We start from the raw sequence: 18,191 nt of genomic DNA on the forward strand, positions 1-18,191 counted from the left end.
TGTAATTAGTTTTGTGAGAAATTGATTTTATTAGAAATTACAGTGATAAATTAATAAATTAAATTAAGTTTCGGGTCATTTCGGGTCGACCCGCCGCCCCGTAAACCTGAAATTTTCGGGTTCGGGTCAGCATACCTGACCCGTCACGGGTTGGCGGGTCGGGGTTCGGGTCAACAGATTTTCTGGCGGGTCTGTTGACCCGAACCCGACCCGCCAACCTGATTTGGACCCGAATTGCCACCCCTAACTGCAAGCGTGAAGGATTGATTTCATGATAATTTAGAGTTGCGGGATGAGGGAAAAAAACAGGGTGCAAATCAATAACAAAAAAAAATATAAGGTAAATAAATAAAAGGATAAGAGGAAAATGCTTGAATTGACGCTTAAAATGAATTTCGGTCTAGAAAAGCCACACTGCTTCGCAGGACGGGGTAGTTTAAAAGAATAACGCGAAAGGAACATGGCGGGTGCGATCATACCAGCACTAATGCACCGGATCCCATCAGAACTACGAAGTTAAGCGTGCTTGGGCGAGAGTAGTACTAGGATGGGTGACCCCCTGGGAAGTCCTCGTGTTGCACCCCTCTCTTTTTTGTTTCGAAATCCAAATTTCCTATTCGTTCTTTATCCTGTAGTAATTTAGCTCCGTCGGAACGATTGCTTAATATTTTGCTTCTTGTCGAAGCGTGAAGGAGGATCTGAAGGCGCGAGACAAATCAGGAACGGTACGGCTCGATCAAAGCCCGGATCGTCGCTCAAATTTGTCGGCGCAAATGTATCACCGCAACTAGGGGTGGCAATTTTCGACACGACACGAACCTAACACGAAATTAATGGGTTTGGGTTGAGGTTTCGGGAATTCGGGTCAGAATCGGGTTGGACCCGATGAACCCGAAAAGAAAACCGGTCGATTTCGGGTCAACCCGTGGTGACCTGATATGACCCGATATGACCCGTTTACGAATTAAAAATAATTTAATAAACATAAAAATAATTTTATCTAACTAAACTAAGTTATTCTTTTTTTCAAAGGCATTAATTACTTAATCCTAAACGAATTTATTTAATTTGTGTGAAGTTGAAATTATTATACTTGGACAAATAATATATTATATTATTTTTCACTTTTGTATTGTTTTAATTTATTTTATATTTTGCTTGGGATAAAACACTTTTACGGTGTTTAATTTATTTTAGATTTGATTTGGAATCATTTATTTAAATTTTTATTACTTGATTATGTAATTAGTTTTGTGAGAAATTGATTTTATTAGAGTAAATAAATAAAAGGATAAGAGGAAAATGCTTGAATTGACGCTTAAAATGAATTTCGGTCTAGAAAAGCCACACTGCTTCGCAGGACGGGGTAGTTTAAAAGAATAAAGCGAAAGGAACATGGCGGGTGCGATCATACCAGCACTAATGCACCGGATCCCATCAGAACTCCGAAGTTAAGCGTGCTTGGGCGAGAGTAGTACTAGGATGGGTGACCCCCTGGGAAGTCCTCGTGTTGCACCCCTCTCTTTTTTGTTTCGAAATCCAAATTTCCTATTCGTTCTTTATCCTGTAGTAATTTAGCTCCGTCGGAACGATTGCTTAATATTTTGCTTCTTGTCGAAGCGTGAAGGAGGATCTGAAGGCGCGAGACAAATCAGGAACGGTACGGCTCGATCAAAGCCCGGATCGTCGCTCAAATTTGTCGGCGCAAATGTATCACCGCAACTAGGGGTGGCAATTTTCGACACGACCTGAAAACACGACACGAACCTAACACGAAATTAATGGGTTTGGGTTGAGGTTTCGGGAATTCGGGTCAGAATCGGGTTGGACCCGATGAACCCGAAAAGAAAACCGGTCGATTTCGGGTCAACCCGTGGTGACCTGATATGACCCGATATGACCCGTTTACGAATTAAAAATAATTTAATAAACATAAAAATAATTTTATCTAACTAAACTAAGTTATTCTTTTTTTCAAAGGCATTAATTACTTAATCCTAAACGAATTTATTTAATTTGTGTGAAGTTGAAATTATTATACTTGGACAAATAATATATTATATTATTTTTCACTTTTGTATTGTTTTAATTTATTTTATATTTTGCTTGGGATAAAACACTTTTACGGTGTTTAATTTATTTTAGATTTGATTTGGAATCATTTATTTAAATTTTTATTACTTGATTATGTAATTAGTTTTGTGAGAAATTGATTTTATTAGAAATTACAGTGATAAATTAATAAATTAAAATTAAGTTTCGGGTCATTTCGGGTCGACCCGCCGCCCCGTAAACCTGAAATTTTCGGGTTCGGGTCAGCATACCTGACCCGTCACGGGTTGGCGGGTCGGGGTTCGGGTCAACAGATTTTCTGGCGGGTCTGTTGACCCGAACCCGACCCGCCAACCTGATTTGGACCCGAATTGCCACCCCTAACTGCAAGCGTGAAGGATTGATTTCATGATAATTTAGAGTTGCGGGATGAGGGAAAAAAACAGGGTGCAAATCAATAACAAAAAAAAATATAAAGTAAATAAATAAAAGGATAAGAGGAAAATGCTTGAATTGACGCTTAAAATGAATTTCGGTCTAGAAAAGCCACACTGCTTCGCAGGACGGGGTAGTTTAAAAGAATAAAGCGAAAGGAACATGGCGGGTGCGATCATACCAGCACTAATGCACCGGATCCCATCAGAACTCCGAAGTTAAGCGTGCTTGGGCGAGAGTAGTACTAGGATGGGTGACCCCCTGGGAAGTCCTCGTGTTGCACCCCTCTCTTTTTTGTTTCGAAATCCAAATTTCCTATTCGTTCTTTATCCTGTAGTAATTTAGCTCCGTCGGAACGATTGCTTAATATTTTGCTTCTTGTCGAAGCGTGAAGGAGGATCTGAAGGCGCGAGACAAATCAGGAACGGTACGGCTCGATCAAAGCCCGGATCGTCGCTCAAATTTGTCGGCGCAAATGTATCACCGCAACTAGGGGTGGCAATTTTCGACACGACCTGAAAACACGACACGAACCTAACACGAAATTAATGGGTTTGGGTTGAGGTTTCGGGAATTCGGGTCAGAATCGGGTTGGACCCGATGAACCCGAAAAGAAAACCGGTCGATTTCGGGTCAACCCGTGGTGACCTGATATGACCCGATATGACCCGTTTACGAATTAAAAATAATTTAATAAACATAAAAATAATTTTATCTAACTAAACTAAGTTATTCTTTTTTTCAAAGGCATTAATTACTTAATCCTAAACGAATTTATTTAATTTGTGTGAAGTTGAAATTATTATACTTGGACAAATAATATATTATATTATTTTTCACTTTTGTATTGTTTTAATTTATTTTATATTTTGCTTGGGATAAAACACTTTTACGGTGTTTAATTTATTTTAGATTTGATTTGGAATCATTTATTTAAATTTTTATTACTTGATTATGTAATTAGTTTTGTGAGAAATTGATTTTATTAGAAATTACAGTGATAAATTAATAAATTAAAATTAAGTTTCGGGTCATTTCGGGTCGACCCGCCGCCCCGTAAACCTGAAATTTTCGGGTTCGGGTCAGCATACCTGACCCGTCACGGGTTGGCGGGTCGGGGTTCGGGTCAACAGATTTTCTGGCGGGTCTGTTGACCCGAACCCGACCCGCCAACCTGATTTGGACCCGAATTGCCACCCCTAACTGCAAGCGTGAAGGATTGATTTCATGATAATTTAGAGTTAGCCACACTGCTTCGCAGGACGGGGTAGTTTAAAAGAATAAAGCGAAAGGAACATGGCGGGTGCGATCATACCAGCACTAATGCACCGGATCCCATCAGAACTCCGAAGTTAAGCGTGCTTGGGCGAGAGTAGTACTAGGATGGGTGACCCCCTGGGAAGTCCTCGTGTTGCACCCCTCTCTTTTTTGTTTCGAAATCCAAATTTCCTATTCGTTCTTTATCCTGTAGTAATTTAGCTCCGTCGGAACGATTGCTTAATATTTTGCTTCTTGTCGAAGCGTGAAGGAGGATCTGAAGGCGCGAGACAAATCAGGAACGGTACGGCTCGATCAAAGCCCGGATCGTCGCTCAAATTTGTCGGCGCAAATGTATCACCGCAACTAGGGGTGGCAATTTTCGACACGACCTGAAAACACGACACGAACCTAACACGAAATTAATGGGTTTGGGTTGAGGTTTCGGGAATTCGGGTCAGAATCGGGTTGGACCCGATGAACCCGAAAAGAAAACCGGTCGATTTCGGGTCAACCCGTGGTGACCTGATATGACCCGATATGACCCGTTTACGAATTAAAAATAATTTAATAAACATAAAAATAATTTTATCTAACTAAACTAAGTTATTCTTTTTTTCAAAGGCATTAATTACTTAATCCTAAACGAATTTATTTAATTTGTGTGAAGTTGAAATTATTATACTTGGACAAATAATATATTATATTATTTTTCACTTTTGTATTGTTTTAATTTATTTTATATTTTGCTTGGGATAAAACACTTTTACGGTGTTTAATTTATTTTAGATTTGATTTGGAATCATTTATTTAAATTTTTATTACTTGATTATGTAATTAGTTTTGTGAGAAATTGATTTTATTAGAAATTACAGTGATAAATTAATAAATTAAAATTAAGTTTCGGGTCATTTCGGGTCGACCCGCCGCCCCGTAAACCTGAAATTTTCGGGTTCGGGTCAGCATACCTGACCCGTCACGGGTTGGCGGGTCGGGGTTCGGGTCAACAGATTTTCTGGCGGGTCTGTTGACCCGAACCCGACCCGCCAACCTGATTTGGACCCGAATTGCCACCCCTAACTGCAAGCGTGAAGGATTGATTTCATGATAATTTAGAGTTGCGGGATGAGGGAAAAAAACAGGGTGCAAATCAATAACAAAAAAAAATATAAAGTAAATAAATAAAAGGATAAGAGGAAAATGCTTGAATTGACGCTTAAAATGAATTTCGGTCTAGAAAAGCCACACTGCTTCGCAGGACGGGGTAGTTTAAAAGAATAAAGCGAAAGGAACATGGCGGGTGCGATCATACCAGCACTAATGCACCGGATCCCATCAGAACTCCGAAGTTAAGCGTGCTTGGGCGAGAGTAGTACTAGGATGGGTGACCCCCTGGGAAGTCCTCGTGTTGCACCCCTCTCTTTTTTGTTTCGAAATCCAAATTTCCTATTCGTTCTTTATCCTGTAGTAATTTAGCTCCGTCGGAACGATTGCTTAATATTTTGCTTCTTGTCGAAGCGTGAAGGAGGATCTGAAGGCGCGAGACAAATCAGGAACGGTACGGCTCGATCAAAGCCCGGATCGTCGCTCAAATTTGTCGGCGCAAATGTATCACCGCAACTAGGGGTGGCAATTTTCGACACGACCTGAAAACACGACACGAACCTAACACGAAATTAATGGGTTTGGGTTGAGGTTTCGGGAATTCGGGTCAGAATCGGGTTGGACCCGATGAACCCGAAAAGAAAACCGGTCGATTTCGGGTCAACCCGTGGTGACCTGATATGACCCGATATGACCCGTTTACGAATTAAAAATAATTTAATAAACATAAAAATAATTTTATCTAACTAAACTAAGTTATTCTTTTTTTCAAAGGCATTAATTACTTAATCCTAAACGAATTTATTTAATTTGTGTGAAGTTGAAATTATTATACTTGGACAAATAATATATTATATTATTTTTCACTTTTGTATTGTTTTAATTTATTTTATATTTTGCTTGGGATAAAACACTTTTACGGTGTTTAATTTATTTTAGATTTGATTTGGAATCATTTATTTAAATTTTTATTACTTGATTATGTAATTAGTTTTGTGAGAAATTGATTTTATTAGAAATTACAGTGATAAATTAATAAATTAAAATTAAGTTTCGGGTCATTTCGGGTCGACCCGCCGCCCCGTAAACCTGAAATTTTCGGGTTCGGGTCAGCATACCTGACCCGTCACGGGTTGGCGGGTCGGGGTTCGGGTCAACAGATTTTCTGGCGGGTCTGTTGACCCGAACCCGACCCGCCAACCTGATTTGGACCCGAATTGCCACCCCTAACTGCAAGCGTGAAGGATTGATTTCATGATAATTTAGAGTTGCGGGATGAGGGAAAAAAACAGGGTGCAAATCAATAACAAAAAAAAATATAAAGTAAATAAATAAAAGGATAAGAGGAAAATGCTTGAATTGACGCTTAAAATGAATTTCGGTCTAGAAAAGCCACACTGCTTCGCAGGACGGGGTAGTTTAAAAGAATAAAGCGAAAGGAACATGGCGGGTGCGATCATACCAGCACTAATGCACCGGATCCCATCAGAACTCCGAAGTTAAGCGTGCTTGGGCGAGAGTAGTACTAGGATGGGTGACCCCCTGGGAAGTCCTCGTGTTGCACCCCTCTCTTTTTTGTTTCGAAATCCAAATTTCCTATTCGTTCTTTATCCTGTAGTAATTTAGCTCCGTCGGAACGATTGCTTAATATTTTGCTTCTTGTCGAAGCGTGAAGGAGGATCTGAAGGCGCGAGACAAATCAGGAACGGTACGGCTCGATCAAAGCCCGGATCGTCGCTCAAATTTGTCGGCGCAAATGTATCACCGCAACTAGGGGTGGCAATTTTCGACACGACCTGAAAACACGACACGAACCTAACACGAAATTAATGGGTTTGGGTTGAGGTTTCGGGAATTCGGGTCAGAATCGGGTTGGACCCGATGAACCCGAAAAGAAAACCGGTCGATTTCGGGTCAACCCGTGGTGACCTGATATGACCCGTTTACGAATTAAAAATAATTTAATAAACATAAAAATAATTTTATCTAACTAAACTAAGTTATTCTTTTTTTCAAAGGCATTAATTACTTAATCCTAAACGAATTTATTTAATTTGTGTGAAGTTGAAATTATTATACTTGGACAAATAATATATTATATTATTTTTCACTTTTGTATTGTTTTAATTTATTTTATATTTTGCTTGGGATAAAACACTTTTACGGTGTTTAATTTATTTTAGATTTGATTTGGAATCATTTATTTAAATTTTTATTACTTGATTATGTAATTAGTTTTGTGAGAAATTGATTTTATTAGAAATTACAGTGATAAATTAATAAATTAAAATTAAGTTTCGGGTCATTTCGGGTCGACCCGCCGCCCCGTAAACCTGAAATTTTCGGGTTCGGGTCAGCATACCTGACCCGTCACGGGTTGGCGGGTCGGGGTTCGGGTCAACAGATTTTCTGGCGGGTCTGTTGACCCGAACCCGACCCGCCAACCTGATTTGGACCCGAATTGCCACCCCTAACTGCAAGCGTGAAGGATTGATTTCATGATAATTTAGAGTTGCGGGATGAGGGAAAAAAACAGGGTGCAAATCAATAACAAAAAAAAATATAAAGTAAATAAATAAAAGGATAAGAGGAAAATGCTTGAATTGACGCTTAAAATGAATTTCGGTCTAGAAAAGCCACACTGCTTCGCAGGACGGGGTAGTTTAAAAGAATAAAGCGAAAGGAACATGGCGGGTGCGATCATACCAGCACTAATGCACCGGATCCCATCAGAACTCCGAAGTTAAGCGTGCTTGGGCGAGAGTAGTACTAGGATGGGTGACCCCCTGGGAAGTCCTCGTGTTGCACCCCTCTCTTTTTTGTTTCGAAATCCAAATTTCCTATTCGTTCTTTATCCTGTAGTAATTTAGCTCCGTCGGAACGATTGCTTAATATTTTGCTTCTTGTCGAAGCGTGAAGGAGGATCTGAAGGCGCGAGACAAATCAGGAACGGTACGGCTCGATCAAAGCCCGGATCGTCGCTCAAATTTGTCGGCGCAAATGTATCACCGCAACTAGGGGTGGCAATTTTCGACACGACCTGAAAACACGACACGAACCTAACACGAAATTAATGGGTTTGGGTTGAGGTTTCGGGAATTCGGGTCAGAATCGGGTTGGACCCGATGAACCCGAAAAGAAAACCGGTCGATTTCGGGTCAACCCGTGGTGACCTGATATGACCCGTTTACGAATTAAAAATAATTTAATAAACATAAAAATAATTTTATCTAACTAAACTAAGTTATTCTTTTTTTCAAAGGCATTAATTACTTAATCCTAAACGAATTTATTTAATTTGTGTGAAGTTGAAATTATTATACTTGGACAAATAATATATTATATTATTTTTCACTTTTGTATTGTTTTAATTTATTTTATATTTTGCTTGGGATAAAACACTTTTACGGTGTTTAATTTATTTTAGATTTGATTTGGAATCATTTATTTAAATTTTTATTACTTGATTATGTAATTAGTTTTGTGAGAAATTGATTTTATTAGAAATTACAGTGATAAATTAATAAATTAAAATTAAGTTTCGGGTCATTTCGGGTCGACCCGCCGCCCCGTAAACCTGAAATTTTCGGGTTCGGGTCAGCATACCTGACCCGTCACGGGTTGGCGGGTCGGGGTTCGGGTCAACAGATTTTCTGGCGGGTCTGTTGACCCGAACCCGACCCGCCAACCTGATTTGGACCCGAATTGCCACCCCTAACTGCAAGCGTGAAGGATTGATTTCATGATAATTTAGAGTTGCGGGATGAGGGAAAAAAACAGGGTGCAAATCAATAACAAAAAAAAATATAAAGTAAATAAATAAAAGGATAAGAGGAAAATGCTTGAATTGACGCTTAAAATGAATTTCGGTCTAGAAAAGCCACACTGCTTCGCAGGACGGGGTAGTTTAAAAGAATAAAGCGAAAGGAACATGGCGGGTGCGATCATACCAGCACTAATGCACCGGATCCCATCAGAACTCCGAAGTTAAGCGTGCTTGGGCGAGAGTAGTACTAGGATGGGTGACCCCCTGGGAAGTCCTCGTGTTGCACCCCTCTCTTTTTTGTTTCGAAATCCAAATTTCCTATTCGTTCTTTATCCTGTAGTAATTTAGCTCCGTCGGAACGATTGCTTAATATTTTGCTTCTTGTCGAAGCGTGAAGGAGGATCTGAAGGCGCGAGACAAATCAGGAACGGTACGGCTCGATCAAAGCCCGGATCGTCGCTCAAATTTGTCGGCGCAAATGTATCACCGCAACTAGGGGTGGCAATTTTCGACACGACCTGAAAACACGACACGAACCTAACACGAAATTAATGGGTTTGGGTTGAGGTTTCGGGAATTCGGGTCAGAATCGGGTTGGACCCGATGAACCCGAAAAGAAAACCGGTCGATTTCGGGTCAACCCGTGGTGACCTGATATGACCCGATATGACCCGTTTACGAATTAAAAATAATTTAATAAACATAAAAATAATTTTATCTAACTAAACTAAGTTATTCTTTTTTTCAAAGGCATTAATTACTTAATCCTAAACGAATTTATTTAATTTGTGTGAAGTTGAAATTATTATACTTGGACAAATAATATATTATATTATTTTTCACTTTTGTATTGTTTTAATTTATTTTATATTTTGCTTGGGATAAAACACTTTTACGGTGTTTAATTTATTTTAGATTTGATTTGGAATCATTTATTTAAATTTTTATTACTTGATTATGTAATTAGTTTTGTGAGAAATTGATTTTATTAGAAATTACAGTGATAAATTAATAAATTAAAATTAAGTTTCGGGTCATTTCGGGTCGACCCGCCGCCCCGTAAACCTGAAATTTTCGGGTTCGGGTCAGCATACCTGACCCGTCACGGGTTGGCGGGTCGGGGTTCGGGTCAACAGATTTTCTGGCGGGTCTGTTGACCCGAACCCGACCCGCCAACCTGATTTGGACCCGAATTGCCACCCCTAACTGCAAGCGTGAAGGATTGATTTCATGATAATTTAGAGTTGCGGGATGAGGGAAAAAAACAGGGTGCAAATCAATAACAAAAAAAAATATAAAGTAAATAAATAAAAGGATAAGAGGAAAATGCTTGAATTGACGCTTAAAATGAATTTCGGTCTAGAAAAGCCACACTGCTTCGCAGGACGGGGTAGTTTAAAAGAATAAAGCGAAAGGAACATGGCGGGTGCGATCATACCAGCACTTAATGCACCGGATCCCATCAGAACTCCGAAGTTAAGCGTGCTTGGGCGAGAGTAGTACTAGGATGGGTGACCCCCTGGGAAGTCCTCGTGTTGCACCTCTCTCTTTTTTGTTTCGAAATCCAAATTTCCTATTCGTTCTTTATCCTGTAGTAATTTAGCTCCGTCGGAACGATTGCTTAATATTTTGCTTCTTGTCGAAGCGTGAAGGAGGATCTGAAGGCGCGAGACAAATCAGGAACGGTACGGCTCGATCAAAGCCCGGATCGTCGCTCAAATTTGTCGGCGCAAATGTATCACCGCAACTAGGGGTGGCAATTTTCGACACGACCTGAAAACACGACACGAACCTAACACGAAATTAATGGGTTTGGGTTGAGGTTTCGGGAATTCGGGTCAGAATCGGGTTGGACCCGATGAACCCGAAAAGAAAACCGGTCGATTTCGGGTCAACCCGTGGTGACCTGATATGACCCGTTTACGAATTAAAAATAATTTAATAAACATAAAAATAATTTTATCTAACTAAACTAAGTTATTCTTTTTTTCAAAGGCATTAATTACTTAATCCTAAACGAATTTATTTAATTTGTGTGAAGTTGAAATTATTATACTTGGACAAATAATATATTATATTATTTTTCACTTTTGTATTGTTTTAATTTATTTTATATTTTGCTTGGGATAAAACACTTTTACGGTGTTTAATTTATTTTAGATTTGATTTGGAATCATTTATTTAAATTTTTATTACTTGATTATGTAATTAGTTTTGTGAGAAATTGATTTTATCAGAAATTACAGTGATAAATTAATAAATTAAAATTAAGTTTCGGGTCATTTCGGGTCGACCCGCCGCCCCGTAAACCTGAAATTTTCGGGTTCGGGTCAGCATACCTGACCCGTCACGGGTTGGCGGGTCGGGGTTCGGGTCAACAGATTTTCTGGCGGGTCTGTTGACCCGAACCCGACCCGCCAACCTGATTTGGACCCGAATTGCCACCCCTAACTGCAAGCGTGAAGGATTGATTTCATGATAATTTAGAGTTGCGGGATGAGGGAAAAAAACAGGGTGCAAATCAATAACAAAAAAAAATATAAAGTAAATAAATAAAAGGATAAGAGGAAAATGCTTGAATTGACGCTTAAAATGAATTTCGGTCTAGAAAAGCCACACTGCTTCGCAGGACGGGGTAGTTTAAAAGAATAAAGCGAAAGGAACATGGCGGGTGCGATCATACCAGCACTAATGCACCGGATCCCATCAGAACTCCGAAGTTAAGCGTGCTTGGGCGAGAGTAGTACTAGGATGGGTGACCCCCTGGGAAGTCCTCGTGTTGCACCCCTCTCTTTTTTGTTTCGAAATCCAAATTTCCTATTCGTTCTTTATCCTGTAGTAATTTAGCTCCGTCGGAACGATTGCTTAATATTTTGCTTCTTGTCGAAGCGTGAAGGAGGATCTGAAGGCGCGAGACAAATCAGGAACGGTACGGCTCGATCAAAGCCCGGATCGTCGCTCAAATTTGTCGGCGCAAATGTATCACCGCAACTAGGGGTGGCAATTTTCGACACGACATGAAAACACGACACGAACCTAACACGAAATTAATGGGTTTGGGTTGAGGTTTCGGGAATTCGGGTCAGAATCGGGTTGGACCCGATGAACCCGAAAAGAAAACCGGTCGATTTCGGGTCAACCCGTGGTGACCTGATATGACCCGTTTACGAATTAAAAATAATTTAATAAACATAAAAATAATTTTATCTAACTAAACTAAGTTATTCTTTTTTTCAAAGGCATTAATTACTTAATCCTAAACGAATTTATTTAATTTGTGTGAAGTTGAAATTATTATACTTGGACAAATAATATATTATATTATTTTTCACTTTTGTATAGTTTTAATTTATTTTATATTTTGCTTGGGATAAAACACTTTTACGGTGTTTAATTTATTTTAGATTTGATTTGGAATCATTTATTTAAATTTTTATTACTTGATTATGTAATTAGTTTTGTGAGAAATTGATTTTATCAGAAATTACAGTGATAAATTAATAAATTAAAATTAAGTTTCGGGTCATTTCGGGTCGACCCGCCGCCCCGTAAACCTGAAATTTTCGGGTTCGGGTCAGCATACCTGACCCGTCACGGGTTGGCGGGTCGGGGTTCGGGTCAACAGATTTTCTGGCGGGTCTGTTGACCCGAACCCGACCCGCCAACCTGATTTGGACCCGAATTGCCACCCCTAACTGCAAGCGTGAAGGATTGATTTCATGATAATTTAGAGTTGCGGGATGAGGGAAAAAAACAGGGTGCAAATCAATAACAAAAAAAAATATAAAGTAAATAAATAAAAGGATAAGAGGAAAATGCTTGAATTGACGCTTAAAATGAATTTCGGTCTAGAAAAGCCACACTGCTTCGCAGGACGGGGTAGTTTAAAAGAATAAAGCGAAAGGAACATGGCGGGTGCGATCATACCAGCACTAATGCACCGGATCCCATCAGAACTCCGAAGTTAAGCGTGCTTGGGCGAGAGTAGTACTAGGATGGGTGACCCCCTGGGAAGTCCTCGTGTTGCACCCCTCTCTTTTTTGTTTCGAAATCCAAATTTCCTATTCGTTCTTTATCCTGTAGTAATTTAGCTCCGTCGGAACGATTGCTTAATATTTTGCTTCTTGTCGAAGCGTGAAGGAGGATCTGAAGGCGCGAGACAAATCAGGAACGGTACGGCTCGATCAAAGCCCGGATCGTCGCTCAAATTTGTCGGCGCAAATGTATCACCGCAACTAGGGGTGGCAATTTTCGACACGACCTGAAAACACGACACGAACCTAACACGAAATTAATGGGTTTGGGTTGAGGTTTCGGGAATTCGGGTCAGAATCGGGTTGGACCCGATGAACCCGAAAAGAAAACCGGTCGATTTCGGGTCAACCCGTGGTGACCTGATATGACCCGATATGACCCGTTTACGAATTAAAAATAATTTAATAAACATAAAAATAATTTTATCTAACTAAACTAAGTTATTCTTTTTTTCAAAGGCATTAATTACTTAATCCTAAACGAATTTATTTAATTTGTGTGAAGTTGAAATTATTATACTTGGACAAATAATATATTATATTATTTTTCACTTTTGTATTGTTTTAATTTATTTTATATTTTGCTTGGGATAAAACACTTTTACGGTGTTTAATTTATTTTAGATTTGATTTGGAATCATTTATTTAAATTTTTATTACTTGATTATGTAATTAGTTTTGTGAGAAATTGATTTTATTAGAAATTACAGTGATAAATTAATAAATTAAAATTAAGTTTCGGGTCATTTCGGGTCGACCCGCCGCCCCGTAAACCTGAAATTTTCGGGTTCGGGTCAGCATACCTGACCCGTCACGGGTTGGCGGGTCGGGGTTCGGGTCAACAGATTTTCTGGCGGGTCTGTTGACCCGAACCCGACCCGCCAACCTGATTTGGACCCGAATTGCCACCCCTAACTGCAAGCGTGAAGGATTGATTTCATGATAATTTAGAGTTGCGGGATGAGGGAAAAAAACAGGGTGCAAATCAATAACAAAAAAAAATATAAAGTAAATAAATAAAAGGATAAGAGGAAAATGCTTGAATTGACGCTTAAAATGAATTTCGGTCTAGAAAAGCCACACTGCTTCGCAGGACGGGGTAGTTTAAAAGAATAAAGCGAAAGGAACATGGCGGGTGCGATCATACCAGCACTAATGCACCGGATCCCATCAGAACTCCGAAGTTAAGCGTGCTTGGGCGAGAGTAGTACTAGGATGGGTGACCCCCTGGGAAGTCCTCGTGTTGCACCCCTCTCTTTTTTGTTTCGAAATCCAAATTTCCTATTCGTTCTTTATCCTGTAGTAATTTAGCTCCGTCGGAACGATTGCTTAATATTTTGCTTCTTGTCGAAGCGTGAAGGAGGATCTGAAGGCGCGAGACAAATCAGGAACGGTACGGCTCGATCAAAGCCCGGATCGTCGCTCAAATTTGTCGGCGCAAATGTATCACCGCAACTAGGGGTGGCAATTTTCGACACGACCTGAAAACACGACACGAACCTAACACGAAATTAATGGGTTTGGGTTGAGGTTTCGGGAATTCGGGTCAGAATCGGGTTGGACCCGATGAACCCGAAAAGAAAACCGGTCGATTTCGGGTCAACCCGTGGTGACCTGATATGACCCGATATGACCCGTTTACGAATTAAAAATAATTTAATAAACATAAAAATAATTTTATCTAACTAAACTAAGTTATTCTTTTTTTCAAAGGCATTAATTACTTAATCCTAAACGAATTTATTTAATTTGTGTGAAGTTGAAATTATTATACTTGGACAAATAATATATTATATTATTTTTCACTTTTGTATAGTTTTAATTTATTTTATATTTTGCTTGGGATAAAACACTTTTACGGTGTTTAATTTATTTTAGATTTGATTTGGAATCATTTATTTAAATTTTTATTACTTGATTATGTAATTAGTTTTGTGAGAAATTGATTTTATCAGAAATTACAGTGATAAATTAATAAATTAAAATTAAGTTTCGGGTCATTTCGGGTCGACCCGCCGCCCCGTAAACCTGAAATTTTCGGGTTCGGGTCAGCATACCTGACCCGTCACGGGTTGGCGGGTCGGGGTTCGGGTCAACAGATTTTCTGGCGGGTCTGTTGACCCGAACCCGACCCGCCAACCTGATTTGGACCCGAATTGCCACCCCTAACTGCAAGCGTGAAGGATTGATTTCATGATAATTTAGAGTTGCGGGATGAGGGAAAAAAACAGGGTGCAAATCAATAACAAAAAAAAATATAAAGTAAATAAATAAAAGGATAAGAGGAAAATGCTTGAATTGACGCTTAAAATGAATTTCGGTCTAGAAAAGCCACACTGCTTCGCAGGACGGGGTAGTTTAAAAGAATAAAGCGAAAGGAACATGGCGGGTGCGATCATACCAGCACTAATGCACCGGATCCCATCAGAACTCCGAAGTTAAGCGTGCTTGGGCGAGAGTAGTACTAGGATGGGTGACCCCCTGGGAAGTCCTCGTGTTGCACCCCTCTCTTTTTTGTTTCGAAATCCAAATTTCCTATTCGTTCTTTATCCTGTAGTAATTTAGCTCCGTCGGAACGATTGCTTAATATTTTGCTTCTTGTCGAAGCGTGAAGGAGGATCTGAAGGCGCGAGACAAATCAGGAACGGTACGGCTCGATCAAAGCCCGGATCGTCGCTCAAATTTGTCGGCGCAAATGTATCACCGCAACTAGGGGTGGCAATTTTCGACACGACCTGAAAACACGACACGAACCTAACACGAAATTAATGGGTTTGGGTTGAGGTTTCGGGAATTCGGGTCAGAATCGGGTTGGACCCGATGAACCCGAAAAGAAAACCGGTCGATTTCGGGTCAACCCGTGGTGACCTGATATGACTCGTTTACGAATTAAAAATAATTTAATAAACATAAAAATAATTTTATCTAACTAAACTAAGTTATTCTTTTTTTCAAAGGCATTAATTACTTAATCCTAAACGAATTTATTTAATTTGTGTGAAGTTGAAATTATTATACTTGGACAAATAATATATTATATTATTTTTCACTTTTGTATTGTTTTAATTTATTTTATATTTTGCTTGGGATAAAACACTTTTACGGTGTTTAATTTATTTTAGATTTGATTTGGAATCATTTATTTAAATTTTTATTACTTGATTATGTAATTAGTTTTGTGAGAAATTGATTTTATCAGAAATTACAGTGATAAATTAATAAATTAAAATTAAGTTTCGGGTCATTTCGGGTCGACCCGCCGCCCCGTAAACCTGAAATTTTCGGGTTCGGGTCAGCATACCTGACCCGTCACGGGTTGGCGGGTCGGGGTTCGGGTCAACAGATTTTCTGGCGGGTCTGTTGACCCGAACCCGACCCGCCAACCTGATTTGGACCCGAATTGCCACCCCTAACTGCAAGCGTGAAGGATTGATTTCATGATAATTTAGAGTTGCGGGATGAGGGAAAAAAACAGGGTGCAAATCAATAACAAAAAAAAATATAAAGTAAATAAATAAAAGGATAAGAGGAAAATGCTTGAATTGACGCTTAAAATGAATTTCGGTCTAGAAAAGCCACACTGCTTCGCAGGACGGGGTAGTTTAAAAGAATAAAGCGAAAGGAACATGGCGGGTGCGATCATACCAGCATTAATGCACCGGATCCCATCAGAACTCCGAAGTTAAGCGTGCTTGGGCGAGAGTAGTACTAGGATGGGTGACCCCCTGGGAAGTCCTCGTGTTGCACCCCTTTCTTTTTTGTTTCGAAATCCAAATTTCCTATTCGTTCTTTATCCTGTAGTAATTTAGCTCCGTCGGAACGATTGCTTAATATTTTGCTTCTTGTCGAAGCGTGAAGGAGGATCTGAAGGCGCGAGACAAATCAGGAACGGTACGGCTCGATCAAAGCCCGGATCGTCGCTCAAATTTGTCGGCGCAAATGTATCACCGCAACTAGGGGTGGCAATTTTCGACACGACCTGAAAACACGACACGAACCTAACACGAAATTAATGGGTTTGGGTTGAGGTTTCGGGAATTGGGGTTGGACCCGATGAACCCGAAAAGAAAACCGGTCGATTTCGGGTCAACCCGTGGTGACCTGATATGACCCGATATGACCTGTTTACGAATTAAAAATAATTTAATAAACATAAAAATAATTTTATCTAACTAAACTAAGTTATTCTTTTTTTCAAAGGCATTAATTACTTAATCCTAAACGAATTTATTTAATTTGTGTGAAGTTGAAATTATTATACTTGGACAAATAATATATTATATTATTTTTCACTTTTGTATTGTTTTAATTTATTTTATATTTTGCTTGGGATAAAACACTTTTACGGTGTTTAATTTATTTTAGATTTGATTTGGAATCATTTATTTAAATTTTTATTACTTGATTATGTAATTAGTTTTGTGAGAAATTGATTTTATTAGAAATTACAGTGATAAATTAATAAATTAAAATTAAGTTTCGGGTCATTTCGGGTCGACCCGCCGCCCCGTAAACCTGAAATTTTCGGGTTCGGGTCAGCATACCTGACCCGTCACGGGTTGGCGGGTCGGGGTTCGGGTCAACAGATTTTCTGGCGGGTCTGTTGACCCGAACCCGACCCGCCAACCTGATTTGGACCCGAATTGCCACCCCTAACTGCAAGCGTGAAAGATTGATTTCATGATAATTTAGAGTTGCGGGATGAGGGAAAAAAACAGGGTGCAAATCAATAACAAAAAAAAATATAAAGTAAATAAATAAAAGGATAAGAGGAAAATGCTTGAATTGACGCTTAAAATGAATTTCGGTCTAGAAAAGCCACACTGCTTCGCAGGACGGGGTAGTTTAAAAGAATAAAGCGAAAGGAACATGGCGGGTGCGATCATACCAGCATTAATGCACCGGATCCCATCAGAACTCCGAAGTTAAGCGTGCTTGGGCGAGAGTAGTACTAGGATGGGTGACCCCCTGGGAAGTCCTCGTGTTGCACCCCTCTCTTTTTTGTTTCGAAATCCAAATTTCCTATTCGTTCTTTATCCTGTAGTAATTTAGCTCCGTCGGAACGATTGCTTAATATTTTGCTTCTTGTCGAAGCGTGAAGGAGGATCTGAAGGCGCGAGACAAATCAGGAACGGTACGGCTCGATCAAAGCCCGGATCGTCGCTCAAATTTGTCGGCGCAAATGTATCACCGCAACTAGGGGTGGCAATTTTCGACACGACCTGAAAACACGACACGAACCTAACACGAAATTAATGGGTTTGGGTTGAGGTTTCGGGAATTCGGGTTGGACCCGATGAACCCGAAAAGAAAACCGGTCGATTTCGGGTCAACCCGTGGTGACCTGATATGACCCGATATGACCCGTTTACGAATTAAAAATAATTTAATAAACATAAAAATAATTTTATCTAACTAAACTAAGTTATTCTTTTTTTCAAAGGCATTAATTACTTAATCCTAAACGAATTTATTTAATTTGTGTGAAGTTGAAATTATTATACTTGGACAAATAATATATTATATTATTTTTCACTTTTGTA

The 18,191-nt window shown here is 39.5% G+C and overlaps 15 non-coding genes across 15 annotated transcripts; all 15 read left to right on the plus strand.

Annotated features, from left to right (window-relative positions):
* Positions 1 to 465: 465 nt before the first annotated feature.
* On the plus strand, positions 466 to 584 carry LOC140031482 (5S ribosomal RNA). The gene has a single exon (XR_011835404.1). It is a non-coding gene; the product is annotated as a 5S ribosomal RNA (ribosomal RNA).
* Positions 585 to 1,400: 816 nt separating this feature from the next.
* Positions 1,401 to 1,519, plus strand: LOC140022504 (5S ribosomal RNA). The gene has a single exon (XR_011826486.1). It is a non-coding gene; the product is annotated as a 5S ribosomal RNA (ribosomal RNA).
* Positions 1,520 to 2,654: 1,135 nt separating this feature from the next.
* LOC140022515 (5S ribosomal RNA) lies at positions 2,655 to 2,773 on the plus strand. The gene has a single exon (XR_011826497.1). It is a non-coding gene; the product is annotated as a 5S ribosomal RNA (ribosomal RNA).
* Positions 2,774 to 3,788: 1,015 nt separating this feature from the next.
* Positions 3,789 to 3,907, plus strand: LOC140022526 (5S ribosomal RNA). Its single transcript, XR_011826508.1, has one exon. It is a non-coding gene; the product is annotated as a 5S ribosomal RNA (ribosomal RNA).
* Positions 3,908 to 5,042: 1,135 nt separating this feature from the next.
* LOC140022538 (5S ribosomal RNA) lies at positions 5,043 to 5,161 on the plus strand. The gene has a single exon (XR_011826520.1). It is a non-coding gene; the product is annotated as a 5S ribosomal RNA (ribosomal RNA).
* Positions 5,162 to 6,296: 1,135 nt separating this feature from the next.
* On the plus strand, positions 6,297 to 6,415 carry LOC140022549 (5S ribosomal RNA). Its single transcript, XR_011826531.1, has one exon. It is a non-coding gene; the product is annotated as a 5S ribosomal RNA (ribosomal RNA).
* Positions 6,416 to 7,540: 1,125 nt separating this feature from the next.
* Positions 7,541 to 7,659, plus strand: LOC140022560 (5S ribosomal RNA). The gene has a single exon (XR_011826542.1). It is a non-coding gene; the product is annotated as a 5S ribosomal RNA (ribosomal RNA).
* Positions 7,660 to 8,784: 1,125 nt separating this feature from the next.
* Positions 8,785 to 8,903, plus strand: LOC140022571 (5S ribosomal RNA). Its single transcript, XR_011826553.1, has one exon. It is a non-coding gene; the product is annotated as a 5S ribosomal RNA (ribosomal RNA).
* A 1,135-nt stretch (positions 8,904 to 10,038) lies between these two features.
* LOC140031568 (5S ribosomal RNA) lies at positions 10,039 to 10,158 on the plus strand. Its single transcript, XR_011835489.1, has one exon. It is a non-coding gene; the product is annotated as a 5S ribosomal RNA (ribosomal RNA).
* A 1,125-nt stretch (positions 10,159 to 11,283) lies between these two features.
* Positions 11,284 to 11,402, plus strand: LOC140022582 (5S ribosomal RNA). Its single transcript, XR_011826564.1, has one exon. It is a non-coding gene; the product is annotated as a 5S ribosomal RNA (ribosomal RNA).
* Positions 11,403 to 12,527: 1,125 nt separating this feature from the next.
* LOC140022593 (5S ribosomal RNA) lies at positions 12,528 to 12,646 on the plus strand. The gene has a single exon (XR_011826575.1). It is a non-coding gene; the product is annotated as a 5S ribosomal RNA (ribosomal RNA).
* Positions 12,647 to 13,781: 1,135 nt separating this feature from the next.
* Positions 13,782 to 13,900, plus strand: LOC140022605 (5S ribosomal RNA). The gene has a single exon (XR_011826586.1). It is a non-coding gene; the product is annotated as a 5S ribosomal RNA (ribosomal RNA).
* Positions 13,901 to 15,035: 1,135 nt separating this feature from the next.
* Positions 15,036 to 15,154, plus strand: LOC140022616 (5S ribosomal RNA). Its single transcript, XR_011826597.1, has one exon. It is a non-coding gene; the product is annotated as a 5S ribosomal RNA (ribosomal RNA).
* Positions 15,155 to 16,279: 1,125 nt separating this feature from the next.
* On the plus strand, positions 16,280 to 16,398 carry LOC140030196 (5S ribosomal RNA). Its single transcript, XR_011834110.1, has one exon. It is a non-coding gene; the product is annotated as a 5S ribosomal RNA (ribosomal RNA).
* A 1,124-nt stretch (positions 16,399 to 17,522) lies between these two features.
* LOC140030197 (5S ribosomal RNA) lies at positions 17,523 to 17,641 on the plus strand. The gene has a single exon (XR_011834111.1). It is a non-coding gene; the product is annotated as a 5S ribosomal RNA (ribosomal RNA).
* The last annotated feature ends 550 nt before the right edge of the window (positions 17,642 to 18,191 follow it).

This window comes from Coffea arabica, chromosome 11e, assembly GCF_036785885.1.
Source record: "Coffea arabica cultivar ET-39 chromosome 11e, Coffea Arabica ET-39 HiFi, whole genome shotgun sequence".
Classification (NCBI taxonomy): Eukaryota; Viridiplantae; Streptophyta; class Magnoliopsida; order Gentianales; family Rubiaceae; genus Coffea; species Coffea arabica.